This window comes from Carcharodon carcharias, chromosome 10 (assembly GCF_017639515.1).
Source record: "Carcharodon carcharias isolate sCarCar2 chromosome 10, sCarCar2.pri, whole genome shotgun sequence".
Classification (NCBI taxonomy): Eukaryota; Metazoa; Chordata; class Chondrichthyes; order Lamniformes; family Lamnidae; genus Carcharodon; species Carcharodon carcharias.
In genome coordinates, this window is record NC_054476.1 from 18591797 (window position 1) to 18615860 (window position 24064).

Consider the following 24064-nt stretch of genomic DNA (forward strand, 5'->3'; position numbering starts at 1 on the left):
CCTTCAGCCCCTGGTTTAATGACTCATCCCTCAAGCACCTTTTGGACACCGTGGAGGCCCACCGTGATGTCCACTACCTCCGCTCTGGCTGCAGGAGGGGCAGCAACATTAACCCTCCGCTTGTGGTGGTCAGTGCCAATGCTGTACAGAAGTTGGCTATCCAATGCAGATAGAGGGTGAATGATCCAATCCGTACCACCAGGGTGAGGCAACCATCTCATCTCTCTAAACTCACACACTCAAACCCATCACACATTCACTGGCATCTCACTCACTGCCAGCTCAAGGGACACCACGACTCACTCTTTCATGCACACCCTCATATCTCCATCTGGACTCATCTCCTCTGGAAAGTGCCTCCTCAGCCCTCACCATCTTGAGGCCACTTGCACAGGCCAACATGTGCCCCCACACACATACTGGGATACCCTCCTCCCCCAGTACAGCACTCGTCCTACAGCCTCTTCCCTTTCCTGAGGCCACTTCCCCCCCCTTCCCCAAGCAAGCCCAAGCCCTGCAACCAGTGAAACCCACCCCAGCCTTATGGCTGGTCTGGTAGGTGGAGATCTGCCCGTGAGCCCCCGGAAAAGTGATGTGATGCCTACAACTTTAGGTCTTGACCTCCCCCTCCATCCCCACCCCCTTTCTGTTTCTTCCCCCTTCCTTTTGATTTTTTCCAATAAATTATATAGATTTTTCTTTTTCCCACCTATTTCCATTATTTTTAAATCTTTTATGCTCCCCCCACCCCCACTAGAGCTATACCTTGAGTGCCCTACCATCCATTCTTAATTAGCACATTTGTTTAGATAATATCACCAACTTCGACATCTATGTGTTCTTTTGTTCTGCTGTCTGTGACATCTTTTGATGATCTGCTTCTATCACTGCTTTTGCCTACAACCACACCCCCCCCCCACCACCAAACTTAAACCAGCTTATATTTCACCCCTTCCTGGGATTCGCCTAGTTCTGTCGAAGGGTCTTGAGAACTCGAAATGTCAACTCTTTTCTTCTCCGCCGATGCTGCCAGACCTGCTGAGTTTTTCCAGGTAATTCTGTTTTTGTTTTGGATTTCCAGCATCCGCAGTTTTTTATTTTTTGTTTTTATCTCTATCCATTTTCATTCATCTTGCCCATTCCCTGGCATCCTATGCACGTTGGCCAAGCTATGTAGTCAGTATCCACCCTTGCGTTAATGCCCCTGAGAAGGTACAGTCCCTCAGTGCTGGAAATCTGTTGATAGCAGCATCAAGTGCCTCACAGAATTGATTCCTGACATCTTGGGTGGAAGTGAGTGTCGGGGCGTAAATGCATTTACATGAGGTTAACTGGCTTCGGGATTCTTGACAAGTGAAGAGTAAGAAGTCTGTCCGAGCCTTCTGTGTGGGGTCCAATCATTACGGGTAGAGTGTTTTTTACTGCAAAACTAACTCTACACTCACGTGTTGCCTCTTAAGGTTTCCCCTGCCTGAAGAACGTGCAGTGTTTCTCTTTAAGAGATCCACTTTGAATGAGCCTAGTTTCTTGCAGCTCAGCAATGTCCACATTGAGCCTTGTAAGTTCCTTGTCGATCACAACTGTCTTGCAACAACCTGCAGAAGGTTATTGGTAAGGCTAGGAGGCATGGCCCTTACATCCAGCTCGCAATATGAAAGACCGGTGACTTCTTTGTTGCATCATGCATCTTGCTTGGTGCGTAGATTAACAAGCCACCTGCTGAGAGAGGATTTTCCAAGCTCCCAGCACTCATTGAAGCAAGCAGGACATGCCAGGGGGCATGACTGGGGGCTGCCCACCTTGAGGTAGTTATCCAATGAAATGCAATGATCTCTCCCAACATCGGAAGTAACCCCTGCCACTTGTGTTCTACGCTAATCAAGTGCAGCTTATAACTAGTAACTGTTTCTTCCCATGTTGCGCCAAAGTAAACTACAAAGTTGGAGTGCTTGCGCCTGTGTGCAGGCCTGGGCAAATAGTATGGAGACCCTGAGTTGTCCATGCATCAGGAGCCCCCCTCTCGACATTGTTAGTATTATTCAAAGGAAAGATGAAACCAGTATGGTTTGTTACCAGCTCTGCTGCAGGAGTTGCTGGAAAGCTGCCTGAACGACAACAGATTGTCACCTTTGGGGCTCAATTCTGGATTTTGTGCCAGGGTATACTCTCTTGGCCTTCTTCTCCCTCAAGATGCCCAGGAACACAGGGGTTTCCTTTTTGACCAGAAAGCTAACCATGATGACCCTACTCCCTTACCCCACTCCATGATCTGCCCAATTTTCTACTTTCACAATCTCCCCATGACACTCCCTCAATTACCGACTCACCTGACCCCGAAATCGCTGACACCGGTCACCATATCTCTGCTCCTCCCAGCTTCACCGTGTCTCTGCTCCGCATCCTATCTCTTCACCTTCCACTATCTCTTACCCACCCCGCCATTGCTGCCCCCCCACCCCCACCACCCCCCCCCAACCACGAAATGGTCCGCCACCCGTGATTGAGCTCCGACTGCGATTTCACACTGACTGGCCAATTAACAGCAAGCCAGCATGCAACACATGCTGAAATACTCAGCACTGCTGGGGTGGGGGTGGTGGGGAGCGCAACTGCTGATGTTTGCGCATGGATGCTGGGGTGCGCTCACTGAAAGCTCCCTGAAGGCACAGAGCTGCCTCAGGGAACTGAAGGATTTAAAAATGAAATATAAAGATTTGAAAAATAAGGGAAACATGTGATTCTGACACACGAACGGGGACATGTTGAAAATGAGTTTTCAAAAATTTTTATTGTTTTTTTTATTCACTGTTGGAAACCTCATCCCGCCCGTGGATGAGGTTTCGCAAAATAATGCAAAGGCCGCCGGGCCTACCCGCTTGCCCGCCAACCGTAAGGTTGGACGGGCAGCAGAAATTCAACATAATTACCAACTTAATGGCTTTAATAGGCTTCTTAACTGTCGGCGGGCACACTGCCAACTTACATGCGTGCCTGCCAAGCGAAATACCGTGTGAGTGCAGTATGACGTTGGGACGCTCGCCCGACGACATCGCATGCTGTTTCACGCTCAGGCGTGTCAGGCACGTGCCCGCACGCCTAGCTGAAAATCATGCCCATCAAGTTCCCACAAACATTAATGAACTATATGACAGTTAATCAATTTTGGTGATGTTGGAATGCTGAATGCAGGATATATTTTAGACAGGACACCAAGATGAGCTCCTTATACTTCTTTGGGGAATGGCACAGAATCTTTTACATCTACCTGGAAGGATAGACAGAGCTTTGGTTCAATGTCTTATCCAATACACCTTTGACAGTATTGCTCTGCAGTGTCAGCCTAGGTTATGCCGAGTGCCAGACCCAGAGTCCATGAGTGTGGCTTGAATACAAAACTTTCTAACATTGAGCTGAGAGTGTTACTAATTGAACCAAGCTGACACTTGCGACATACTGCAAGACATTCTTCAGGTATGATAAGGCACTAGATGAAAGCAAGGTCGTTCTTTCTCTTTTACAATCCCACTCCTTTCCCCACTGTTGCTGAAGCACCATCAGTCAATTAGGGACCATACATTAGAAATCTGGCGTTAAATCCCTCCCCCTTTACACCTCCCTCTCCTCCCTATAAGACCCTCCTTAAAACCCACCTCTTTGACCATATTTTTGGTCAGTCTTCCTAATAACTCCTTCTTTGGTTGGCATCCACTTTTTTGGTTGTGCCTCAGTGAAACATTTTGTGGTGTTGTTTAAATTTAATAGTTTAATGCGTTATATTAACGCACGTTCCTTTTATTTCATTATCCGTTCTTTGTCGATTGCTTGCAAGAGATGAAAATTCCATAATCACACAAAGAGATTATGATGTATATTTAAAAACACTCTCTGTGCATATACTCATGAACATTAATCCTATTCATAATCAAATGCTTATGATTTTCATTCGAAGCAGTTAATCAATGCTTTCTTTATTTTAAGCAGTGAATCAACACTTTTTTTTTATTTGCTCCTGGGATGTCAAAGTCACTGGCGAAGCCAGCCTTTATTACCCATTGCTATTTGCTCTTGAGAAAGTAGTGGTGAGCCACTTTCATGAACCATTGTACTCCATCTGGTGTAAGTATGCCACAGTGCTGTTATGAAAGGGTTTCTAGGATTTTGTTCCAGCATTAGCAAAGGAGCAACAATATAGTCCCAGGTCAGGATGGCATGTGACTTGGTGGGGAACTTGCAGGTGGTGGTCTCCCCACGTGTCGGCTGCCTTTGTTCTTCAAGGTAGTAGAGGTCATGGGTTTGGAAAGTGCTGAAAAAGGAGCCTTGGTGAGTTGCTGCAGTGCATCTTGTAGACAGTATACAAAACTGTCACTGGGCTCTCAAAAGGATCCACAAAGCATATCCACTATTTTGTGGGATAAAATAACATTTTCTAACCTCACTTAAGTTTGTTCATTGCTTTATTTGCATTCAAATTTTATAATCATCTGGTTCTTGTAGACTTAATTTGAGTGATGGCTTCCTGCTTTGGTAGATAATAATTGTGCAAAATAACAAAGGATAATTAAACTGTGACTTTTGCGCTTATCCCTATTAATTGGGCGTTACTCCAAGACAATAGCATCTGATGAGATTAAATCAGCTTTCACTTGCCTTGGAGAAACTGACTTACTTTATTGTTATCAAGCAGTCTGAAAATAGACCAGCAAATGAAAAACATTGCAAATGTACTGACAGAATACTGCTCTTCCATCTCACTTTGTGCTGTTATTTTTTCTCTCTAAACTGAGATATATCAGAACTATCTGTCTTCAAAATATAAACTGTAAATTATTTGAATGCAAGAACAACAAATTGCAATTAAATTATTCCTTCAACCGAGCAAAAAAGAGCCTCACAGGAGTGCTATCAAACAGAATTTCACACCAAGCCACATAATTAGCTCTTAGGACAGGTAGCCAAAAGCTGGTCAAAGTGGTAGATTCTAAGGAGTATCTTAAAGGAGGAAAGAGAGGTCAAGAGATTTAGGACAGATCTATGGAGTGAATTCCAGAGATTTCTCTGCCTATGCAGCTGAAGGCCACCAATGGTGGAGCCATTAAACTCAAGCTCAAAAGGCTAGAATTAGAAGAGTTCAGAGTTTTGAAAGGTTGTAAGGTTGAATCAGGTTACAGGGAAAGAGAGGGAGAGGTGAGGCCTTGAAGGGATTTGAAAACAAGGGTGATTTTTTTTTAAAATCAAGGTGTTGACAGATCCAGGGTAGCAAGTACAGGGTGATGGGTGAAAGGTTCTTGGTACAAGTTAGGACACGGGCAGTTGAGCTTTATTTCAGTTACTCACTGAAAAATAAATTATTAAAAAGTGGGTAATTTTTATTTTGAATCTATGAAGCAGTTCTTTATCTGGTCGTAAATGGCTTGACTATAACAGGCAGATGAGGTGCCTTGAGCTGAACTAAATTCAAAAAATGTTTTTCCTCAAATTTTTATCTGGGTGATGCTATCAGCAGTACACAAGGTTCAGGAGCTGTGCTAATCTATCTGAGTCCCAAGTTCAATCTAAAAATTTTAAAAGATGGATTCTGTTTGAAGATTGCACTCAGTTTGATGGACACCTGAAGGATGATGAGCCACCTGAAACTGCAGATGAAACTGAGGCAACTTGCACAATCAATTAATTTACATTAAAGGGAACTCAGGCCCAATTAAATTAATGAGTGATCAAAAAGGTCTTGTATACTTAGCTATTTATTAGTGTCCCTCACTGCAATGCTGCTTATGCTGGAAGCCCTAATAAATGCTTGTGCGTGTGAGTTAACATTAAGTTCATTTTTAAGAACTGCAATATTTTCCTTTCATGTGTTGTATATCAGAGTGTAGGGTTCCACCAAGGTTAAAAAGAGCCAAAGCAATAGAGTGAATCATAACGAGCTGTTTAGGGAACATTAGGTGCAGGTCTTAAAGTGCCTGAAGATTATGGGAGGTATGAAAAGAAAGTAATGGGGGAGGAGAGACAGCGGAGGTTAGAGATAAGAAGAAGGGTACTTATCAAATGTCAACTTCTTAATCAGTGCAAGAGTTCAAGTAAGTTTCTCCAGGAGTAGAAGCAGTATTTAAGCCTTGGAAAGACTAGGTACTTAAGGAGAGTTAAGAGATGTTCATGATAAACTAAGTGCTTAAATACAGAGAAAACCGGATTTCTAGGTGGCAGCTTCAATGGAAAAGGCTCTGGAATTTCATTCAAAGGCAGAGATTGGCCTTTATTGCAAGAAGGATGGAGTATAGAAGTATGGAAGCCTTGCTATAATTGTACAGGATATTAGTGAGATGACACCTGGAATACTGTGAACAGTTTTGGTCTCCTTTAAGGAAGGATATACTTGCATTGGAAGCACTTCCAAGTAGGTTCACTAGTTGATTCCTGGGATGTAGGGGATATAAGGAACGGTTGAGCAAGTTAGTCCAAAACTTAATGGAGTTTAGAAGCCTGAGAGGTGATCTTGTTGAAACAGATAAGATTCTGAGGGGGCTTGGCAGGGTAGATGCTGAAAGTTTGTTTCCTCTCGTGAAGAATCTAGAATAAGGGGGCACAGTTCAAAAATAAGGCATCTTTTACTTAAGATGGTGATGAACAGGAATTTTGTCTCTCAAAGGGTGGTTAGTCTTTGGAATTTCTTTCCACCAAGAGCAGTGGAGGCTGGATCATTGAATTTATTGAAGACTGAGTTAGGCAGATTTCTGATTGACAAGGGTGTCAAGGATGCGCAACAGGCAAGAAAGTGACATTAAGGCCACAAATCAGATCAGCTATAATTTTACTGGGTGGTGGAGCATCGGACCGCTGGCCTGCTCCTGCTCCTATTTCTTATGTTCTTATTGTTAGATCAGATAATTGATGAATGAAGGCCTAAAAATGGAGACACGTGCAAGGTAGAGCTAATAGCTACTAGTTTGATTGTGGAGAGGCATGAATAGACCATGCCATGAAAGAACTACGACAAACAAGAACTGAAGCAGGATTGCGAAGTGTCAGCATTTTACCAAGTTGTTGGTTCCGAGGGTCACAAAGTGGCAGGGGTTCCGAAATCAAATTTTATTGGTGAACAATCGTTGCTCCAAATTGCCTCGGATAGCCCTGAAGGTTTGTTTGATTTCTCAAGAGACGTGTACTTGCCAGACATGTACACAAATCATCAGCCTTCACAATGCATTTGAGAATTTGGATGTGTCATCTATACAAAAATATCTAGAGCACCTAACGGGAGAAGTTAAATGACCAGAACTCAATACAAGTGGGAGCCAGTACTAGGATCTAGGATTGCTAATTCTGATTGGATATATTCCATGAGGTTTCATCACATAAACCTCTAACCACCTCTAACCACCTCAATCAAACAGCTTTTGTTCTCCCCTTCCAATATTTTTATGACTAATAAAAAGCGGTCGAAGGAGATGGAAAAAAAAGAGCTTTTTTAATGTCCTTGTAATGTTCCTTCCAGATTGCTTGTAAAAGTGAGGAAATTGATCTTTAACTCCCAGAGCATCCAGGGCAAGATAATCCTGGATTGTTGGCAACCCTAACTGGATCTGTGATAGACGTGAGAGGGATTTATCCCTTGAGTTTGAAATTAGTGCTTAAATGAAAGTAAACCGATTTATAGAACATATTGCAAGTACTTAATTTTAAACTAAGAAAACTAGCTGTGAAAACAGTAATTAATGTCCCGAATTAATTAGGGGTGGGCATCAGTGGAAGAGTTAACTCTGCTGCTGGGTTTAATTTTTAACTATAAGTTTTTTAATGAAATATTTCAATTTGAATCATGAACACTTCGTGCCAACAGTCAGTACTTCTTCAGTCTCAGTCATGAGTAGCCCTCTTAAATCAGGATTTCGGAAGTACTTTATAAGTCGCCCAAGGTAACCCTAAAATGTTATTCTGTGCGTGTACACATTAACACACAGTTCCTACACAGCTGCCTTATTAACGCAATTCCAGGTAGCTTTCAAGTCTAGGGGAGGTTGAGGAACATGAGTGCCTCTCACTGGCTCTGTGGCATTTATGATCAAACAAGTAGGGGATTCATATCTTTGGGGAAAAGATTGCATGTCACCTGAACATGGTTAAAGTTTTGTGTCTAGCTATTGGAAAAGCTAAACGCAAGCATTCCAGTAATTTTAAAACTTAGCTACGCCATCATAAGATATAGATCTGTACTACAACACTTGCAGGTCCCCACCATTACATGCAGAGGTATAGTTTTGGCTGTCGTATAAACGCCAACTCTCGGTGTGTGACTGTTGCTCTATGTGAGGAGGAAAGGGATGGTGGTCCCTTGGGGAATAGTGGCAGGAATTACCGACTCACATCACAGCTGTCTGCCTCTTCCGAAGACACTGAAGGGTATCTGTTGGACACAAGCAAGCCCTTGGTATTCCAGAGCACAACTTGTCTCTTCTACCTTCTCAGGGGAGATCCCAACGAGCTTGAGAGCTAGCTGGAATCTTGCTTTTAACAGTCACTCTTCGGGTGGTTCCTCAGTCTGTCAGTGCATATCAGGTGTCAAGTGCAGCATATCAGAGGTATTACAGGCATACATAAGCAAAGGAAATGAACACTTCTCTTTTGTGAGGTCTGTGTAAGACAGACTGTGGCTTTCTATGAAGCTTATACGGCTCAAGGAATCTACTTACACTGCTTTCAACCAAATACTCTAGCTGCATGATCCATGCTAAGGTAGATAAAAGACATGCTGAACTTATCTCTCTTGAACAAGAAGCAAAGCAAGATTGTATGCTGTCATTCATTCTATTTGAGCTCTTCATCAGTGATGAATGAGATGGTACTGTGAGGGAGGGCCTTGTGTGTATTCTGAATACCTCAGCCACTGGTTCCATTTTTACTCATGATATTGTATTGCTGCTAGACTCACTTGAGGTAATTAGAGACATTCTAATTTTAATTCCAAAAGGAGTATTATAGCCAACTCCAAAATGCTACAACATGCTCCAAGGTCCTATACATGAGCATTAAATATTGCATCAATGTGCACTGCTTCCCCACTTAAAAATAAAAAGCATAAGATCTATTACTGCAAAAAAAAGTGCCTTGCTGTATTTTCATCTTTTTTCTGTAAAGAACAGAGATAACACAGAGTATAGCTTAACTCCTGCTAAGCTCATGTCCCAATTCATAGCTCTGCTTCTTTTCAGGTGTCATAGATGAGATTGTTGAGCCTAAGTTTTCACAAAAAAGCCAATTGAAATTGTAGAGATGTGATCCCAAAATAATAATTAAAAATCTTGAAATTCAAAATGATAAAAAGGAATCTGATATTTCTAGAGGGAAAAAAGGAAAGAATATTGCAGGGCTACAGGAAAAGGGTGAGGGACTGAAACTAGCTTGAAGGGAGCCAGCATGGACTCGATGACCAAATGACCTCCTTCTTTGTTGCAACCATTCTATGATTCTATAACTTGTTCAGTTACCTTGGTTGGCACCCTTTATTTGAGACAATGGGCAGAATTTTGCCTTTTGGGTCAGGACCCCTAATGTCAGGGTCCAATGGGGGTTACAACCCCTCACCAATAGTGTTTTTCCCCAACTCGGTCAATTATTGGCCAGGGGGCTGCCTCAGCATACAGTTAAAGATGAAAACCAATTAAAGATGACGAACTCTCGCAGCTGGAGGGCCAATAGGGAGCCCTCCAGTTTGGAATGAAATGAAGCTGTAATTCAGGTAAAAGAGAGAGAGGGTGCCTCCATTTTGAGGTGCATATTTTCAAACTTCTAAATTCAAAATGACTGCAACAGTACTGACACTGTGAAGGCAAAAACCCTTCCACTGGGACTGCCTTCAGTCACAGCTGAGGCCAGGCAGGTAGGGAGCAGATGTCAGGAGCTGGCCACCTGGTCTGTCATTTGGAGGCCGTCTCTAGGCAGATGGCCCAGTCCCTGACATCTTGGAAGGCCCACGGACTGACTGAAAAATTCCAGTTGGCCTCTATAAATGGCCAATTAAGGCTAATTTACTCATTTCGATTGGCTACACGCTACTTGCAGGCCTCCATTTCACCTCTGGGAAAACTGTCCAAAGTGGGATGGTATCAGCAGACTGGCACACCAGCCGGTGCCCACATTTTCACAGCTGCACACCTCCATACTTGTCCCCAATGGGGCTGAAAATTCATCCCTATCTTTCAGTTGCATGTATGTTTGAGTGGTCAGCTTGTTTGAAACTCATTCTAGCGTCAGTGAGGTTTGAAGAATGGCGCATATGCGACAGCAAATGAAGGGAATTCAGATTTAGTCATTTGATAGTACAAAACTTGAGTTTTGCTGAAAAAAAGAGATAACTTTATGTCTTCACTCATCAGGACACTCGCAAGAATATCTATATTGGAGGAAGACAACAATTTATACTGTATGTGAGGAGTGTGCTGATTGGTTGACAAGTGGCATTGCCATGGGGAATGCACCACTGATGATCACTGACAGTTAACTGCCAAGCACTGTTTGAAATTTAAACTAGGCAGCTTGAGCCTGATTGGTCAAGGCATCGTCCTGAGGAATGAGTCAGTGAATGGCTAAGACTTGTTCTGTTTTTGTTAGGTGTTTTTGAGCATGTGCCCTGTCATGTGCGAGGAGTTCTTATGTTGAAGCTAAGTGGCGAGGTGTGAGGGAATGAGGATTACTGGAGGGAAAAAAAAAGACTTGCTTTTCTGTAGTGTAGTTCATGATTTGGGACATCCCATGACATTTTACAGACAATGAAATACTTTAGAAATGTAGTCACAGTTGTGAAAGCATGACAGCCACTTTTTGCAAGGCAAAATCACAGCAATGTGATAATGACCAGACAATCTGTTTTGTAATGACGTATGTACATGTCCTGTCTGCAAAGAACAGGGCCCTGTGTATTAATATATGTAGCTTCCAGTACGTGCAAATGTGCCACATTGCAGGTCGGACTGGCAACCTTAAATTGGTTGTCAGCAAATTCTTAGCACGTTGAGGATTATTTAGCAAACGCTGTCCAATCGCAGAATCACATCTAATGTTGGGCACTGTGTTTTGAGTTTTGCAAGCATGGGCTGGTTGGGTACGATCTGTACCCCAACCATTGTGAACAGTGGCTGGGACATGCTGTTTGATAAGATCTGCTAGTCTTTGGAATGTATGCCTAGCATCACATTGGCACTGAAATTTATACACCCTTATATTGGTATTCTTGCAAGTGTCCTGATGAGTACAAGACAAAAAGCTTAGACATGTCTCTTTTATCAGCAACTGAATTCAAATTTAGCGATTCAACTGATTGAGCGTAACAGGACTGGATGATGAGAGCATTGATGGAGTGTTATCAATAGCATGATTAATATGTGAATTATCACCAAAAATGTAGACAGAGCAGAGAGCTAATGGCAGTGATCACTTAAAGAGTGGCAAAAGGTCAGAGCCTTGGAGTTATGGAAGAAGCCATCAAGATTGTCAGGGTAGGAATATTACATCTCACATCAATGGCTTCACTCTTTGCACCTGCACATCCTGCAACCCCACTGCTTATAATATTTCATGTCCCATTTTCCTGAAATACTGCACCACACTTCACTCCTTCTCACATTTTCTGCACTTTATCTTTGTGGCAACCATGGTTCCTTTAGTTGAAGTTCTGGCCCCTCTGAGTGGCTTGTATGCTCAAGTCCCACACCTAGCATGAGCACAAAATCTAGGCTGACACTCCAGTGCTTCACTATTAGAGGCGTTGTCTTTCAGGTGAGATATTAAACCAGGACATCTTCCGTCTCAGATGGACAAATAGGACCCCATGGCACTATCTTGAAGAACAGAAGGAAAGTCACACCCAGTTTCCAGGCTATTATTTATCTCTTAACCCAACATCATTACAAAACAGATTATCTGGTCATTATCACATTGCTGTTTGTGGAAACCTGCCTTGCAAAAAGTGGCTGTCATGCTTTCACAACTGTGACTACATTTCTAAAGTATTTCATTGACTGTAAAATGTCATGGGATATCCCAAATCATGAACTGCACTACAGAAATGCAAGTCTTTCTTTTTTTCTTCCCTCCAGTAATCCTCACTCCCTCACACCTCGCCACTTACCATCAACATAAGAACACCTTGCGCATGACAGGGCACATGCTCAAAAACACCTCAGAAGACAATTATTAACACAATCCCTTCTTTCTTGCAGGAGAAGGTCATGCACAACCTGAGGCAAGAGGCAGAAAATGGAGGAAGGGAGGGTGGTGGAAGGAATTGGCCATCACGTACCAGGGCAAGTCACAACACTGATGGACACATTGTGCAGAGTGTTCGCATGCTATTACTTTTCCCTACTTCTACCTCAGTGCACACACTTTCCATGATATACTTCTTTTCTCTATCTTCCCCATAATGGGATTTGTTTTTGTGTTAATGCACTGGTCGCAGTTGTTTTTTCTTTGCCTCTAGTTCCTAAAACTTTCTCACCATCCTCAATTCACAGCTAATTGCTTCATGTTTCTTGCTAAGTGTTATACTTCCACATTATCATCTGCAGACTCTGTAGTCTTCAACTGCATCCCAGTTTTCCTCCATAATGCTCAACAGATTTTGTGTCTGTTTTCCAGCACTTAGCACCTCCTTCTCACTTCCTTAATCTGTTGTGGTAGGCCCACATCCCCAATACTGGAATCACACCTTCACAGAGCAGGTTTGCTAACATGCTGACAATGTTCACCAAGTTCTGCTTCAACAATCTGCAGGATATCCTCCTCTTCCTCACTCCTGATATCTATTCCCTGCAACAGTTCACATCATCACCATCGCATCTCAATTGCAAGGATGGGTGTTTATGTGAATCACAGTACTAATCTTAAATTCCCACTGGGCCCTGGAGGCTGACATTTTGCCAGCAGTATATTTTTTTTAAAAAACACACTTTTTTTTTAAATGTTCATTTTGACAATGTGCATACAGAAGCTGTGGAGCAAAGCTATTGCAAGGAGGGTAGAAATTATTCAATGTACTGGTTTCTCCTTCTATAGTTCCCCAAGAGCCAGATTGCACAATGTTCAGCACCATCTGTAACTCCTCAGGCACTGAAGCAGTTCATGTCCATATGCAGCAAGACCTGGACAACATTCAAGTTTGGGCTAACAAGTGGCAAGTAACATTAACAAGTAAAATGCCAGGCTATGACCACCCCCAGCAAGAGATAATCTAGCCTTGACATTCAATGGCATTACCATCACTGAATCCCCTGCTATCAACATCCTGGAGATTACCATTGTCCAGAAACTTAACTGAACCAGACATGTAAATATTGTGATACAGTAGCAGATCAGCTCACATGCTGAATCTCCAAAGCCTGTCCATGATCAAAAAAAGCATAGGTCAGGAGTGTGACTGAATATTTGCCTGAATGAGTGCAGCTCCAACAACATTCAAGGAGCTCGACACCATCAGGACAAAGCAGCCAGCTTGATTGGCACCCCGCCCAACACCTTAAACATTCACTCCCTCCACCATCAACACATAATGGCAGCAAGGTGTACAATCTACAAGGTTCACTGCAGCATCTCACCCAGACTCCTTCGGCAGGACCTTCCAAACCTGAGACCTCTACCACGTAGAAGGACAAGGGCAGCAGATGCGTGGGAACACCACCATCTGCAAATTCCCCTCCAAGCCACACACCATCCTGACTTGGAAATATATCGCCATTCCTCCACTGTCATTAGGACAAAATCCTGGAACTCCCTTCCTAACAACACTGTGGTCAGGATTTTTCCTATGGTGGGCGGGCTGGGCAGGAGCAGACGGGGGCGGGCGCAGAGCCGATCACCGCCCACGATTGGCTTTGTGCTGCCATTTTGCACAGGTGGGCCAATCAAAGCCCGCCCAGCGTAATACGCGGCCGGTAGCGCTCAGCACTACCTGTGCGGGTGGGGGGAGAAGGGGTAGTCGGGGCCAGAGCTCTTTCACTGTGCCACATGAGTTGGGACATGTTTTTAAATTTAAGAAAATGTATTTATTTATTTAATAAAAGGTTCAGAAAACCTCATCCCGGGCGTGGATGAAGTTTGCTGAAAAACGCGAAGGCCACTTGGGCTTTTCTCCTGCTCGCCAACCTTAAATTTGGACGGGCAGTGTTCTTAAGTGCTTTAATTAATTTCTTAATGGCCTTAATAGGCCATTTACATTTTGGCGGGCACGCAGCTGACTTTGGCGCATGCCCGCCAAACGAAATATCACAATAGCGCGCAATGGCATCGGGACACATGCCCGACGACATCACGCTTCATTTTCACGTCGGTGTGTCGGGCTTGCCCCTGCATGCCGACTGGAAAATTCTGCCCTCTGTGTGTACCTACACCACGTGGACTGCAGCGGTTCAAGAAGGCAGCTCACCACCGCCTTCTCAAGGGCAACTAGGGATCAGCAATAAATGCTGACCTTGCCAACGAGGCCCACATCCCATAAATGAATAATTTTTTTTAAAAGTTGTTCAAATGAATGCTGAGGGTGGGAAACATTATTTTTAAAAGATTATTTTGATTATTTAAAAGTTGACGAGGAAAGGGATATTAAATTAAGATTTGGTTCTACTCCCAAATTAGAACTGAACCAAAGTATTTCAAACGAGGCATGGATCTTTAGTGCAGTCACTTCCTGTTGGGGCATTGTGCCATTTGAGTAGTCAGTGCTCTTGTTATCCAGGGTACTTGGAAATGGACTGGATTCAATAGAGAACTCTTGCACGTAAATAGCACTTCAAACTGGGCAGCTAAACCTAAAATCCAAAACCCTTGTTAAAGTGCACATTACATCGTGGAAATTCTCCATTAGCCTTTGGATCTCAAGATATGTGCTAAGAGTACTTTGGAAAACTCTATCCATTTATTTCTTCTTTTTAATTTATTCATTCTTGGGAGGTGAGTGTCGCTGGCAAGGGCATTTCTTCATTGGCATGTGACCACAATGAATCAGAGAATCACACAAAACAGAAAGAGGCCATTCGACCCATCACATCTGTGCTGGTTCTTTGAAAGAGCTATTCAATTTGCCCCATTACTTTGCTCTTCTCCCCCAGCGCTGCATTTTTTTGTTGTTTTTAAGTATATATCTAATTCCCTTTTTTAAAGTTACTATCAAATTTCCAACGCCTATAGGGCAGCATTCCAGATAACAACCTGCTGCATTAAAAGAAAATTCTCATCTCTTCTTTATTTTTATTAACCAATTATCTTAAATCTGTGCCCTCCAGTGACTGACTCTCCTGTCCGTGGGAACAGGTTCTCCGTACTTTATCAAAATCCTTCATAATTGTGAACCCCTTTATTAAACGTCCCCTTACACGTGAGGGGAACAATGCCAGCTACTCTAGCCTATTCAGATAACTGGAGGCCCCTATCCCTTGGAAAATTCCAGTGACCTACCACTTAATGAGCAACTTCACATTTTCGAGCTCTCACCAGTGACTGAACTGCTGACTCCAAAAAGATGGCAATTAGCAGAGATTTAATCAAAACTCCATTACCAATAACACAAAATGCCCTCATTTTTAATACTAAAAGCAATAACTAAAACCATGATTTGTGATTGCACGCAGAATACAAATCAATAGTCAACATCCTGAACTTCCATGAAATAAAAATAGAAATGAGCTTAATCACCAGGGGGTGTCCAAACTATGGGCTAGATGATGTGAGAGTCTAACCCAGGAAATTCAGACAACTCAGTTCTATAATTATTTTTTTACTTGCTCGTTTGCCCTTTTGAATTTCTGGAGGTTTGGGGGGAACTGTGTTAATGCTGTTTCGTTGATAGGTAATTTGTAAATTGTACCACCAAACTTTTGACATTCAAGTTTTATGCAAATGAATGGGCATATTGAATAGTGAAGTATGGTTTTTGAGACTCCATGATGTGCACTGTGAGTAACCGCAAACATATAAAAGGCTTGGACACTTCTGCTATAAATCAATGTCCTAAATGCAAAAGGAACACAGTCCAAGATTTGATCTCCAAAAATGCCAATAAAAATACTAGAACTCCATGTAATAAAAACAGAACATAATGTAATCAATCATAATAAACCACTGACATGGTGCTAATTGTTTGGAAAAATGTACTTCTAAAATTCTAATATAAATTCCAACCAGTGAAGAGTGACCGATGGATCAAGTTATCCAGAGTAATATCTTACCCACGAATGGCTAAATAAAGAGTTTTTATTAATCTTAGCTAGCTGAAAACTTAAGCAGATGTCTAAAGCAAAAAAAAAATTGTGAAAAGGATAGGAGCCTAATCGATCACAGTAACCCTTGGGAGCAGTCTCCAAATAGAGTTCTGAAAATTATAGAATAATATCAAACACATATTTGAGATGTAAGCTGAAGTTAGAAAATAATAATAAACCAGAATAGGAGACCGCTCTCTAAAGATATGTCCCAGAATTTGGAATCAGCGTATTGCAGGGGAACACAGACCTATTTTGATATAATAGTTAAATTCCTACAATGAAGTTTTAAATTCATAAATAGTGAAGATATAAAGAAACAGGAAAAATATGACAGTCATCTCATAATGCATTTTATTCACTGAAAAAGAGTTAACTTTGCCAAGCTTGGCTGTAATGCTGAAAGCTGAAAGTGACAGTTTTGCTTTACGGAATGCAGCATAGGTAAGGTCCTGGCAATGCAATTCTCAACTGAGTGTTGGCATAGTAAACTAAATATTGTAATGAAATTATAAAATCAATGTGTTACCCATAACAATGGAGAATTGATGCAATATCATAATAATTGGATGTTAAGTTATGTACTGTCCCAACAACCTCAATTTATATACAGCAGGTTTCATATAATAAAATGGCCAAGGTGCTTTCAAATCCAACCCTATTTCTGTAATCTCTTTCAGCCTCATAACATTCCAAGAGATCTGCATGCCTCTAATTCTGGCCTCTTGTGCATCCCCGAAATGCTTCACAGGAGCATTACAAAACAAATACTTCCGAGCCACATCAAGAAATATTAGGTCAGATGAGGTAGGAGGTGTGTCTTAAAGGATGAAAGCAAGGTAGAGAGGTGGAGACATGCAGGGAGGGTATACCAGTGTATGGGGGTCCAGGCAACGGAGGGCATGGCCACCAATGGTGGAGTGATTAAAATCAGGGATGCACAAGAGGCCAGAATTAGAGGAGTGCCGATATCTCAGAGTGTTGTGGGGTTGAAGGAGACTCGAGAAATAGGAATGGATTTGAAAAATGAGGATGAGAATTTTACAATCAAGTCACTGATTGTTAAATCTGGGAGCCAATGTGGGTCAGCAAGTACAGGGGTGATAGAGAAACAGGACTTGTTGTGAATTAAGACATGGGCAACAGAGTTTTGGGTGACCTCAGGTTTATGGAGGCAAGAGTGTAGGAGACCAGCCAGGAGGAGTGTGTGAAGCTAATCAAGTGTAGAGGTAATGAAGGCATGATTGAGGTTTTCAGCAACAGATGAGCTTGTGGCAGGGGCAACGTTACAGAGATGGAAGTAGGCAATCTTAGTCATGGCACGAATGAGGTCAGAAGCTTATGTCCAGGTTGAATTCCACACCGAGGTTATGAACAGACAGGTTTAATTTCAGACCTTTGCCAGGGAGAGGGAATGGAGTTTGGGTATGAGCAGCCATGGGGGCAGGCAGGGGGCATGAGTTGGCATGGATAGTGCAAAGGCAAAGGGGCCAGTTGAGGGGTCATGGCATTAAATTGGCGTGGGAGCATGGATGTGGAACAGGGTACAGGTGGGTGAGGGGGTGTTAGGGTTGAGTGCTAGAGGGTCTAATATTTAACAAAACAATTGGGACAAAGTCCCAGAGAACAGAGACGGGCCTTTTAAACAGTCCGCCTCTGCACTCAACAGCCTATGTGGCCACCTCCAATCTGCAGCAAGGGGCAGCGTTTCAGACTCTATCCCACACCCACACAACTCCCCCCACCCCGGAGTGACATTTGCACTTTCTCATGGCACTTTTTTCCCTCCGAGGTAGGTGCGCTAGGAAATTTTCTAACTTGAGTTATGTGCGCCTCAAGTAAAAATCCAACTCCTTGTCACCTAAATTGGGTGATGAAAGAGTCCATTTATGATTGGTGCATGAAAACCCTGAGAAAGTTTGGATCTAGGTTGTAGGAATCTAAATTGAAGCTGCAGCATACCCTCCGTAAATCTGAGGTCTGAAATCTGAAATCGTGATTCTCCTCACACCAAGTCCTGTTTATCCATTACCCCTGTCCTTGCTGACCCACACTGGCTCCCAGTTAAGCAACTTCTCAATTTTAAAATTCTCACTTTCATTTTCATCTTCTCCAATGGCCTCAATACCCCCTATCTCTCTAATCTCCTCCAGCTCCCCAACCCTCAGAGATATCTGTTTTTCTCCAATGCTCAACCTTCGATTTCAATCGCTCCACCATTGCTGGCTGTGCCTTCAGCTGCTTAAATCCTAGGCCCTGGAATTCCCTCCCCAAACTTATCTGCCTTTTAACCTCACTTTTCTCTTTTAAAATGCTCCTTAAAACCTACCTCTTTGACCAACTTTTAGCCATCTACCATAATTTCACCTCATACCTCATTGTTAAATTTTGTTCTGAAGCGCCTTGGAATGTGCATTAAATGTGCTATATAAATATAATTTGTTGCTGCAATCACGTCAGCAAATTTTGATTGCCAGCCAATGCCTGGAGTGGTACTTAACTGCTTTCTGCCTATCAGTCACCAGTGTTAAAAGACACAACAGCTCATTGAAGCTTTCCCCCCACCAATGATGTGATTTGCAGTTCACTTTACTCACAAGAGCACAAGAAATAGAAGCAAACAAGGTCCATTCAATACGATCATGGCTGATCTTGGACCCCTTTGTGTAAAACTCTTACTTCACCTGCCGACATACTAGGCCAGTCATAGAACAAGTAGACAATCACAGTCGGCCACCACTTGCAGTGTTAAAACTTGATATGCTGCAGTGAGTTTAAATCACACTGACAAAGATTTGACAGTTAATAGAGTTAGCGATATTTCAAAAACCATTATACAATGTGCTGAAAGGGGAGAATTCGACAAGCATTGACAGGCACCAGAATCACAACAATTACAAGTTTAATTAAATCAACTTTTCCATTGGAAACAAACTAATAAAAAGGGCCTGACAGCCACATCAGAAGCAACAGCTTGTATTGATCAACTCAAAATTAGAGGGGAGGAAGCCTTTACTCTAACAAATTAGATTTTGCTCAAAAAAAACATATTTTTCAGCAATACTCACATTCTGCACTACCAAACGACAAATGAGTTTTTTCTTTCTGTATCTACTGTAGACATGTACACAGAAGACAGGAAACCTGCTCGGAATTTCTGACTACTTCAAATCAATTGGATGGAAACAAGGCAGCTTTCAATAAGAAGGCACTCCAGCATGTACCCCAACGAAAAACTTCACAAATTCCTTAAAGTTTTCGGCCTTCAGTATTGATTTCATTAAGGGTTGTTGTGCTAAGCTTTGCCTTTTTTTAAAAAAAAAATTGCCCAATTGTAGATTTGTAGCAAAATGGCAAAATTAATGGTCTTCACCGTGGTTTGTTATTACTCATTCTCGGGATGTGGGAATGCCAACAAAGTCAGCATTTACTGCCCATCCCAAATGACCCTCAAGGAGGTTGTGGTGGGCCTTCCTCTTGAGCTTCTGCAGACTATGTTGTGAAGGTACACCGCAGTGCTGTTAGGGAGTTCTAGGGCTTTGACTCAGCAATGACGAAGGAATGATGATACAAACCCAAGCTGGGGTGGGGGGTGGGGGTGGTGAAACCTGGGGAGGAATCTTGTGAAGGTGACGGACAGCGGGTGTCGGCTGCCTGCCGGAGAGCTGGCGGGAACACCCCCGTATTTCCTCTTTTTGAGAAGGCTCACTGCCTCCTGTGACACTCAGGCACTTAACAGGCCATCGGTGGGCCTTTTCCCAGGTTCAAGGACCCCAGGAGCAGAAATCCTGGCTGCTGGAAACTTCTGGCCAATCAGAGGCTGGCAGCTTTTTTGTACTCAGCAGCACAGCGGTGGTGACTGCTGCTGGCGCTATGCCCACCCGAGGTCTCGAATCAAGGGGTGACCCAGGTGCGGGTGAGTGATGCCAGGAGGCAGGTGGTTGGGTGTGGGTCATGGGGAAAGAGTGGTTGAGGGGGTCGGAAGCAAGGGCAGGGGTTAGCTTGCAGTAGGCCCGACCTCCCCAAGCCCTCACCCCCTTCCCAATGCCAGGTCCCATCATCAGACATTGAGCACTTTTGAACAAATGGCCTTTGCCAACTTAGGGAGCCTCGATTGGCAGCAGGGTGGGGAAGGCTGTCCATGGGCCTTCCTGCCCCAGACATAATCGGGGTGAAGGCAGGAATTCTGGCGAGGTTAGTAACAGGGGGGCATTTATGTGGGCAGGGTCTCCACCCACCATCCCCCTGTCCACTTAAGCACCCCCAACCCCCACCACGAATCTGCAAATCTCACCACAGTGGAGGCACAGGATTTCACTCTTGGGTGGGTGGGGAAGGTAGGGGGCGTGGGGGGGTGGTGCTTGCAGAGAATTGTGAGGCAGAGCTGTTCCCATGAACCTGCTGCCCTCGAACCTCTACATGGTGGAGTTCATGGGTTTGGGAGGTTTTATCCAAAATAAAATTGCTGATCCAGGAAATTCATGACAACAACAGAATAAATCGAAAAGTAGTCAATCACCAAAGACAGCTGGCAGTTAATAATAAAATCCAAGAGAATAAACTTCATGAAGAATTGCTGCTTAAAAGTTCCACTGTATTTTTATGGACTGGAGAAGGGCAACAAATTGCACACCTATTGCAGTTGATGAAGACATGTTTTACCCCACTGTGTAATGCCCAGGTTATTACATTTTGAAGAGCCTCTAGGTTTTCTAATTTAGTGCATCTTAGCAACTTCTGGCCAAACCTGAAACCATAAAAATGGCATAAATTGGAGGAAACATGCTATTCCATTACTTTCCTTCTCATTTCTCAGTCGGCAGCCAATTTATCCCAGGTGTATAAGAAATTACCTAACGGTTGACGGCCCACTAACACCCACTCTGGAACACTCAGCTCTCACATTGTGAAAGGGGTTTAAAATTGCAACCTCAAATAAAATTTGACTTCAGTTACCTCAAATGATTTGAGTTTCAGCCACTGATGGATGGGATGTCATAAAAATAATCATCCAGTGTCCAAGTGGCTCATTTCATTGGGGCTGCGGGCAAGTCCATAGTTCCAGATTATCATCTTCTCCCAACTGAGGTGGAAGGCAAGGGGTATGAAGAATTGTATAGTTGCCCTTTAATGAATAATTTCAGCATTTCCATGACAGTAGTGGCAGGATTGAAGCAACCATAATAAAGCAAGAAATAACAGAATAAATCCTAGACTTCTTCAACAGGCTGCGGTGCTGCCATTTACTTTATTTATTCATCATCTGCCCAAAGCACAGCTCATTTACCTCCCACTCTCCCTGATGGGTTGCAACCATACAACGGCTGAGAGAAATGGCCAACGGCTGTCTCCATAGCAACTCTGTCCAGTACCACAGAAACCAGTCATGAACCAATCCCCTCAGCTGAGGGATGTAGCTTCACTTTCCAATCAAGGACGCGCATCTTCTCTATCCAATAGGAACGGAACTGTCTTATCAGTTGCCAAATCAGACAAATGAACAGTAAGAACAAGAGTCAGGTATGCCCACTGAAATCAAGTGATCTTCTCGCCTATCCCAGGATGGAGCAAAGGCGAACACATTGACAAGTTTTGATGGTTTTGGTGATGATAGTTAGAGTGCAGGTATAAAGAAGGAATCCATTGCCACGAATGGTAAAGTTCATAAGCAGCAAATTGCCAGGGCAGCAAGATCCATTCATGGGCCAGCCAAAAGCCCATTGACTTGCGGCGGGACCACATGAATCCCAGCAGCAGACGGGGCCAGTAACTCCTGCACCAGGTTTGCAATAGTCTGTGAACTAAGTACGAGTATTGAGAGATGAGTACTTAGACATTAATGATTTAATTAAATAACCGATTGGCTCCTTACCATAAATATCAGTCAGCCTGCAATTTGTAAGGTGACAGTGAGCTACTGAATTCTTTTCTATACCTTAAGCAGGTTGCAATAGAAACACACCATCAGATATTCCCCATCTCCTTGAACGTTCATCAGGAAAATGCATCACGAGTCGACTGGAGCATTACAGCAGGAAATATTTTCCTTCCTTCTATTGATGCTGACAGTTTGGATAAGTATTAGCAAACAGAAGAAAGCATGGGAAACTCTCAGTTTGCACAAAACAGGGTACACACATTGTTGTTTTTACCTTCTATACTAATTTACATATATGGCCACAAATGGAGGGAAGGTGTGGGTGGATGGAGGGAAGGAAAGGCAGAAGGAAAGAAAGGGAGGGAGTACTGTTTTTGAAGTATAACCACTGTTGTCCTGCAGAATACAGGACAACCAATTATGCAGAACACGGTTTGATAAATATCAAATAAGTCACAATCAGGTAATCAGTAATGATACAAATGTGATATCATTTGTGATATGTAACAACCAGTTATGCTACAATCCTCTTTTAATGAGTGCAGACTCCATCGTACAGCCTCACTCCTTAAGCTCCGGTTGGTATTGACAGCTGTGCTTTATAATATTGTTACTGGAACAATCTGCTGTTAAATATGCCAAAAGTTTATCTTGAGCTATCTTCAAACATCCTTCATGATTTATCTAAATATTAATCACTGAGCATTGTGCATCGCAGGAATATTTGTTTTACAGGGAAAACAAAAGCTGGTAAGATAGGCAATATATCTCACTCGCTTCTGATATTGATGACATTTTGTGGCTAAGGTTGTTTAAAAGTTTGTTCTTATTAAACTACCTCCCTCCAAAATGTTTCTTGTATTAGTCTTTTTGTTTTCAATGAGGATGAATGAAGGGAGCAGAATAGTGTGTGTGTGTGTGTGAATTTGAAAACTGAGTTGCAAAGAATGGGGTCTCAGCTGTCATGACGATTACCCTCCATTACACCCTCTTCACTTAATTAACCCTTAATTAAGGGTTTGATAGGGGAAACTCATGAGAAGGTTGCAGGCTAAAGCTTTGAAAGAAAATATTTTAAGCTCTGTATAAAGAGGAAGGTTTTTGTGTTTAATTTCCAAGTTTTAAAAGGGTCTCAAATTGAATGTGCCATAGAGGAGTCCTTTGTCTATATTGATGTGGTATGTTACTGATACTAAGATCTTACTCCATTAAACTTGTGAAACTCATCTCACGTTATGAAAATGAGTAAGGCTTAATGTTCATAAGTTAATGGATTTAATGTTCCATTCATTTCAGCCGCTGGGAATGACTGGGCACTACCCATGTAAACTTCCCGACTCACTGTGCCTGCTCAGTCAGCGACATGTAGCAGGAAATGCTGCTTCTTCCATGGCAACACATAAATGGAGTGAAGAAGCTGATGATTCTCTGGGGCTCCCTGCTGCTTTCTGATAATGGAAGTAAGAAAGTTAGATTTGGACAGCTAAAAGATGACTCCCCCTCTACATTTGGGTCACACACTATCCCCGGAAAAAACGCTAAGGTTAAATAAATCCTCCCCCACCTCACATGGCCAACCAACAGTAAGGTACTTTATTTGAAACTGCTTATTTCTTATTTAAACTCTACCAACATTTACTTCAGAACGTTGAATACAAATTCTAGAGCACAGATATGTGTTCAGTATTATAACTGAAGGCCAACCACAGACAAAGCGCTCTCAGCACTAGTAGGAGTCCAACTCACTCTCTACTGAGTCACACGCTGCTCTGATTTACAAAGCAGCAGGAATAGGGGCCATCTATCTTGGGTTATCTTATGCTGCTGCTGGAGAGAATGCTTAATTCTCCCCAGCTGGGCTAGTTTCCAGAGCATATTAATCAATGTCTTGTCATTTTTGAAACTTATCTGCTCCGTAAACCTTTAGTTTTCCTAGACTGCT

General features: G+C 42.9%; 1 protein-coding gene across 6 annotated transcripts in view; it reads right to left on the reverse strand.

Annotated features, from left to right (window-relative positions):
* The window catches only part of LOC121283444 (protein kinase C-binding protein NELL1-like), an 839758-nt gene that overhangs the window by 378576 nt on the left and 437118 nt on the right, over positions 1 to 24064 (reverse strand). The gene's annotated exons all lie outside the window — the stretch shown is intronic.